Source organism: Chenopodium album, chromosome 6 (assembly GCF_948465745.1).
Source record: "Chenopodium album chromosome 6, dcCheAlbu1.1, whole genome shotgun sequence".
Classification (NCBI taxonomy): Eukaryota; Viridiplantae; Streptophyta; class Magnoliopsida; order Caryophyllales; family Amaranthaceae; genus Chenopodium; species Chenopodium album.
In genome coordinates, this window is record NC_137839.1 from 68,457,740 (window position 1) to 68,465,316 (window position 7,577).

At 39.3% G+C, this 7,577-nt stretch overlaps 1 non-coding gene across 1 annotated transcript; it reads left to right on the forward strand.

Moving 5' to 3' along the window:
• Positions 1-5,038: 5,038 nt before the first annotated feature.
• Positions 5,039-5,144, forward strand: LOC145637666 (small nucleolar RNA R71). The gene has a single exon (XR_014114410.1). It is a non-coding gene; the product is annotated as a small nucleolar RNA R71 (small nucleolar RNA).
• Positions 5,145-7,577: the final 2,433 nt, after the last annotated feature.

A 7,577-nucleotide genomic window follows, 5' to 3' on the forward strand; every position in this document is an offset into this window, starting at 1 on the left:
TTTGGGGGTCAGGGGTAGGCAAACCAGTCAAAGTATTATATATGTCACCCATTTTATAGTCCGCATGCCATTGGTGGGATAATTCAGAATTTAATTCAAAAATTTTACAAAATTCTACAAAAGTTAAACTAATATTTCTATTGTTCAACCTGAAAAATAAATTTGGCCCATTTCTACTACTAACAACATGGAAAGTAGACAGGAATTCACAAGTAAGTTCTCGGAAAGTAGGATAGTGCATATCAACAAATTTTCTCATGCCAATGTCATTCAAAAATCGTTTTACAAAATCATACAAACCAAATGATTCTAGGGTAGGGCGGTGTAGCCACCGAGAACGAATTACGAACCTCACTACCGATTAAGTGCTCTAGCCGCTCCTTTTGCTCTCGGCTCGCAATTCGGATTGTCGGCCAGTACAAAAGTTGCAAGTCTGGGTCGTATTCCTCCCTCGAACTGGAGCTCCTACCGAAAATGGACCTAGCCCTCTTTGAAGCCATGTTAGGAAATGGATTTGAAAATTTATTGAATTAAATCTGAGAAATTTTTATATGAGAATGTAGAGGATGAAGAGAGGATCACAAATATGTAAAGAGTTTTGAATTTGGGTGAGAAAAGAAGGAGAAATCTTAGAGAGAAGGTAGAGAGAATTTGAGTTTTAGAGAGAGAAAGTAATAGAGGAAAGAAGAAATGGAAGAAGAAAGAAGAAAAGAAATAAGAAGAAGGGGGCGGACGCCGCTCGCGCCCGGTCGGGCAGTGGGTCGCCCGGTCGGGCGATCTGATATTTTTAGTTTGCTAAGCTCTCGCGCCCGGTCGGGCGCCGTTCGCCCGGTCGGGCGATCTATGGTCTGATTTTGTCCAACTCTCGCGCCCGGTCGGGCGCCCATCGCCCGGCCGGGCGATCTAATGTTCAAATTAAGTCCGTATACGATGAGTTTCGCGCCTGGTCGGGCGAGTTTCGCCCGATCGGGCGAAAATACTTAATTTTTGGACCCTTGCTCTCGCGCCCGGTCGGGCGAGCTCGCCCGGTCGGGCCCGAGACTAAATCGACGAAATATTATTTTTTTCTTATTTTCTCCAAAATTTGGGTAACTCTTTTCCTTCAAACCTGTACAAACACTCATAAAACTCGTTAAATTCCCTCATCTCTCCTCTCATAAGAAAAAGGAAACAAAAACTAGTCTAAAAAGCATTAAAATACGGGTTGCCTCCCGCAAAGCGCTGGTTTATCTAGGTCCCGCATGACCTTCTTACCAAGTAAAATAACTAGGACCCTTGGCCTAACGCTTGATCGGGTGGTTTCTCACCCGGTCTAGCGGTGTTTAGGCTGCGATGCGGCTTCCTGACATACCTTGTGGGACGCCAAATCACCTTATCTGGTAGATCCTCCTTGACTTGGAATGGTGGATCTTCAATGCTACGCACTAAAGATCCTTCTTTGATCGAGGATTGCTTCAAATTTTCCTTGCATGCAACACTTGCAACTCGATCTGGCGGAACACTTACCGTAGGCTCAAATCGCACAACTTGCTTGATCGGTTCCACCTTTACAACCTCAAAATCAAGACCAACATTGTAGAGTGCTCTTTCTATTGCATCGACTTCCTTCTGCCATTTGTCTATCTCATCTGAAAAGGATGCAACACAAGATACCGCCTCCAAGGGATATTTTTCAAGAGCTTGGGGCTTGTTAGAATAATTTTCAACCACATTAACACTGAAACATTTCTCCTCAGTCATGGAGCTTTTAGGGGCATTATTCAGATTAAAAACAACTTTATCATCCCCTACTGATAATGTTAACTTACCACTTCTTACATCTATGACTGCTCCTGCAGTGTTAAGGAATGGTCTACCCAAAATAATTGGGGTTTGCATATCCTCAGCCATATCAAGAACAACAAAATCTACAGGTATATAGAATTTACCTACTCTAACGGGGACATCCTCTAAAACACCTAAGGGGTATTTGAAAGAACGGTCGGCCATTTGTAGAGTTATATTGGTAGCTTTTAATTTACCCATATTCAACTTAGAACACACAGATAATGGCATGACGCTAACACTTGCACCCAAATCACATAATGCATTATCAATCAAGATATTGCCAATATGACAAGGGATAGAAAAGCTACCTGGATCTTTTAATTTAGGTGGAGACTTATTTTGAAGTACGGCACTACACTCTGCAGTGAAAGCTACTGTCTCTACCTCACTAATAGACCTTTTCCTCGTCAATATTTCTTTCATAAATTTTGCATACGAGGGGATTTGTGTGATTAATTCAGTAAAGGGAATTGTTACCTTCAAATCTTTTACCACCTCCGGGAACTTACCAAACTGCTTATCCAAGTTTGTCTTCAATTGACGATTGGGGAATGGAAGTTTGATAATTGGCTTTGGAGCATTATTACTCTTATCTGGAGTAGCCACCTTCTCTGGAGTCGTACCCTGCAATGTAGAATTAGATATGTTAGTATTGTCCTTTAGCCCTACAGGGCTATCAACTACATTGTTTGGTTTAACGGAATCAAGATTAGCATTATTTAATAAAACAGGTTCATCAACTCTGGGCATAGAGGGCCCTTCATAGTTTGAACCACTCCTTAGAGTAATTGCAAATGCTTGATCCGTAGGCCTAGTCGGCTGTGCCGGCAGAGCTCCCTGTTGGTGGGCTTGTAGGGTAGCAAAGAGTTGCGCAGTTTGATTATCTACAATTTTATTATGCGCTAGGATTGATCAATTGTCGCATCTCTGCTCTCCATGTGCTTCTGCATATTAGCCAACATTGCTCTAATTTCCACCAGAGAAGGGTCAGAAGATGAGGAGGGTTGTTGTGGTTGGTTCTTCTGGCTAGCATTGAGATGATAATATTTCTGCTGCTGTTGTTGTGGCGTCTGTGGTTCTTGTGGTGGTGGATTTTGAACATTAATGCTCCGGTAGGAAAGGTACGGATGATTCCGATACCCAGGATTGTAGGTGTTGGAGTATGGGTTATTCTGCCTATAAGCTTGGAAGGCATTAACTTGCTCCACGGAACTCCTGCAATCTTGCTCCCAATGACCTACAATACCACAATTTTCATAGAAAGCCTCATTAGAATTATTATTAATCGCAGAAACATTAGCTACATTAGCAGTGCTCAGATTATCTAATTTTTGGCAAATAGAGGTCAGTTGAGCTTGCAAAAAGGATACAGAGTCAACACTATGTTTCCCCTTGTTCGCAAATGATATGTCTATTTTATATAGTATTTTACCCCCGTCCCTTGGTCGTTATTAGTAGTGTTTTTGGCTCTTTCGGGCCACTTTTATTACTAATTTGTGTGTTCTAGTGTTTTCGTAGTTTTAGTTGTATTTTACAGGAAATTGCACTCTTGGAGCATTTTCCCGGGCTTTATTGGATCGACTACGGAAGCTAGAAGGACACGAGCACTTTTGGAGCCCAGGATCGGTGAGAGCCGGTGATTAAGGGCTCGGTAATTGGGATCACGAGGCATTTGGACCAAGTATTCGAGACCCGAGAGGAAATCCGGATTGGGCCGAGAAATCTAGCCCAATCGAAGTCCAAGCCTCGAAGAAGAAGACCGGGCCCGATCGGGTGAGCGTAGGCTCGATCGGGCGCGGCATGCCAGCAATGGGTGTTGTAAAAAGGCGGGCCCGATCGGGCGGCCCTTCGCCCGATCGGGCGCGTGTTTCTGGAAAGGCTCTTTTGTCGAGCAATTAGTTTCTAATTAGGAGTTGTTTTAGTTTTGTTTTAAATACGTTTTGTGCGGAATAATTAGGGGTCTCTTCTCTTGGACCACTTCTTCTTCTCTCAATCCCTCTTCTCTTAGACTTTCTCTCTCTACTTAGTTTTCTCTCTCTTAATCTCTCTCTAAACTTTTATTCTTAATTCTTTCATTAATTCCAGATTTATTTTGGTAACGATTTCTTTTCCCTTAATCTTAGTTATTTATTTTATTCCTTTCACCATGATTTATTTTATTGTTTTGATTAGTTTAGTTTTTAATATGTGTGAGTATTTTAATTTCTAGGGTTTATGGGGATCTAATAAATAATATGAAGGGGTAAATTATTGTTGTTGATTATCAATGCTAGATTAATTTCCTATTGATTGATTTAATGCTCTGTGACTAGATTAGGCCTATCTTTTATGCATGAGTTTGACAATATTGATTCAAGAATCGAGAGATGAGAATTAATGTTTAGGTCTAGTTTCAATAGGCAAGTTAATTTATAAATGGTTAAGTCAAGATTCGAGAGATGAGATTTAATACCGATAATTTAATTGTGTGATTGTAATACGTAGCGAGAGCCCTTTACAATCTGGTTAATTGATGCATTGATGATTGACTATTATTGATTATTGGTATTGCATGATAATTTCTTATTGGATTGTTTTAATGTTTTACAATTGCGGCTTGTAAAAGTATAGCAATATTAAATTGATGAATCGAGCAGATGTTAATTTGATATTAAAGAGTATTTTCAATAAGAACTTAGATCTAGTAAATTGCGAGAGCCTGTTAGATCTATGTTGATTAATAAATTGCGAGAGCCTGTTAATCATGTTATTTATGCAATGTCAATGATTGATTCCTATGTTTTACCCTGGAGTATTGTTTATTGGTGAACCTATACCCTAGATCCCTTTATATATTGTTTTCTCCTTACTCTTATTCTTTGTAGTTTAGTCTCATACTTAATTATAAATATTGGTTACTTAAATAATTTAGATTATAACATTTAATTAGGAGTAAAAAGACTTGTTTCCCTGTGGAGATCGACCCTACTTCCCTATCTACTTTAGTTAGTGATTTAGGTAATTATTTTTGATTAGGGGATACGACTTTACCCTGTCAGCAAATCCTCTAGGATTCCCATATTGGGAATTGTGTATCGCCATGTCTTCAATAACCTGACCTGCATCTTCAACATCAAGATTCATAAATCTCCCACTAGCTGCAGAATCTAAAATTATTCGAGAAGAATTTCCAAGGCCATTATAAAAGGCTTGGATTAACTGCTATTGCGCTAAATTATGGCGAGGGCAATCTCTTTGTAAATTCTTGAACCTCTCCCAAGCCTCATATAAAGATCATCAGCTTCTTGGGAAAAGTTCTGGATCGCACTCCGTAGTACGCCTGTTCTCTCTGCAGGATAATACTTGTTATAGAAATTCAAAACAAGAGTTTCCCAGTCAGTTATACCAAGTGTAGTTCTATTTAAGCCATTAAACCACAATTTAGCTTTTCCAGTTAAAGAGAAGGGAAAGAGAATCTCCCTGATTTGGTCTTGAGTGACCCCGGCTTGCCTGATGGTGTTACAATATTGACAATAGTCGGCAATGTGAAGATTCGGGTCTTCACCCTTGGCTCCACTGAATTGCTTCCTCTCTATCATCGTTATAAATTGAGGTTTAATTTCAAATTGAACCCCATCAAGAGCCGGAGTAGGGGTGAGATGTGGAAAATCCGTAAGCTTTGGTTGTGAATAATCACTAAGCTTCTTTGGAGCCGTCATCTCTGATTCTGTGTCTGATGATGTCTCTGAATCGCTAAAACCAGTCGGAGGATCGCGGTGATTATTGTTATTATCACCAGATTCCGCCAGGATTTGCTTGTAGAAATTTTTCTGTCTATGGAAGGAACGTTCGATCTCAGGATCGAATAGGATGTACCCTGATCTGGAACACCTGGGCATAAACAAAAACTAGAAGCAAATGTGAGATTTGTCTCAGAGAACTAACGCTCTCTGAGACAAAAAGGGAAATAATCTAGACTACAAAAACAATCAGAAATAAAAATAAAACCGTCTCCCCGGTAACGGCGCCAAATTTTGACAGGGTAAAGTCGTATCCCCTAATCAAAAGTAATACCTAAGTCCTCTAACTAAAGTAGATAGGGAAGTAGGGTCGATCTCCACAGGGAAACAAGTCTTTCTATTCCTAATTAACTAAAATAATCTAGATTATGAAGTAACCAATATTTATATTTGAGTATGAAACTAAACTACAAAGAATGAGAATAGGGAGAAAACAATATATAAAAGGATCTAGGGCATAGGTTCACCAATAAATAATACTCCATGGTAAAACATAATAATCAATCATTGACATTGCATAAATAACATGATTAACAAGCTCTCGCAATTTATTAATCAACATAGATCTAGCAGGCTCTCGCAATTTACTAGATCTAAGTTCTTATTGAAAATAGCCTTTAATATCAAATTAACATCTGCTCGATTCATCAATTTAATATTGCTATACTTTTACAAGCCGCAATTGTAAAACATTAAAACAATCCAATAAGAAATTATCATGCAATACCAATAATCAATAATAGTCAATCATCAATGCATCAATTAACCAGATTGTAAAGGGCTTTCGCTACGTATTACAATCACAGAATTAATCTACCGGTATTAAATCTCATCTCTCGAATCTCGACTTAACCATTTATAAATTAATCTGCCTATTGAAACTAGACCTAAACATCAACTCTCATCTCTCGAATCTCGAATCAATGTTATCAAACTCATGCATAAAAGATAGGCCTAATCTAGTCACAGAGCATTAAATCAATCAATAGGAAATTAATCTAGCATTGACAATCAACAACAACAAATTACCCCTTCATATTATTTATGGATCCTCTTAAACCCTAGAATTAAAACTACTCACACATAACTAAAACTAAACTAATCAAAGCAATAAAATAAGTCATGATGAAAGGAATAAAATAAACAACTAAGATTAAGAGAAGAGAAATCGTTACCAAAATAAAGCTGGAATTAAGAGTAGATTAAGAACAAAGGTTTAGGAGAAAGAAATCTAAGAGAACAATTAAGAGAGTAAAGAAAGAGTAAAAAGAGAGAGGGGAAAGAAGAGCTCTCTAAAATCGTATTACGGAGGAATATTTATACTCCGTACAAAATCCTAAACTAAAACAAATTAAAACGACGCTAATCGTCTCCTAAGAAATACACGCGCCCGATCGGGCGAGGCACCGCCCGATCGGGCGCGCCTTTTTATCCCTAATACTAATCTCGCGCCCGGCCGGACGCGTCACCGGGCGCCAGCCTTAGCTTCTCCCGCCCGGCCGGGCGGCTCACTTGGGCCACAATTTGGACTACGATTGGGCTCCAATACTTCGGGCCAATCTGGGTTTCCTCTTCCGGTCTTGAATAATCGGTCCAAATGCCCCGGTATCACCTATACCGAGCCCTTAATCACCGGTTCGATTGCTCTAACCAGCCCTGGGCTATAAAATCTGGTCGTGCTTCTCCAATGTTTGTGATTGCTCCAAAATATCTCGGGAAAATACTCCAAAATTATAAATCCCTGCAAAAGTCAACCAAATCTACGAAAACACCAATTAGTAATTAAGTGGCTCTAAAGAGCCAAAAACACTACTAATTATGACCAAAGGACAGGGGTAAAATACTATATAAAATAGACACATCACTACACGACACACGTTTCAAGCAAAGGGAAGTATTATTCACGTACTGCACTCATATGAATTAAATTCTCTTTTTTAACTCTTTTAATTACCCACCCCACTCCTTAAA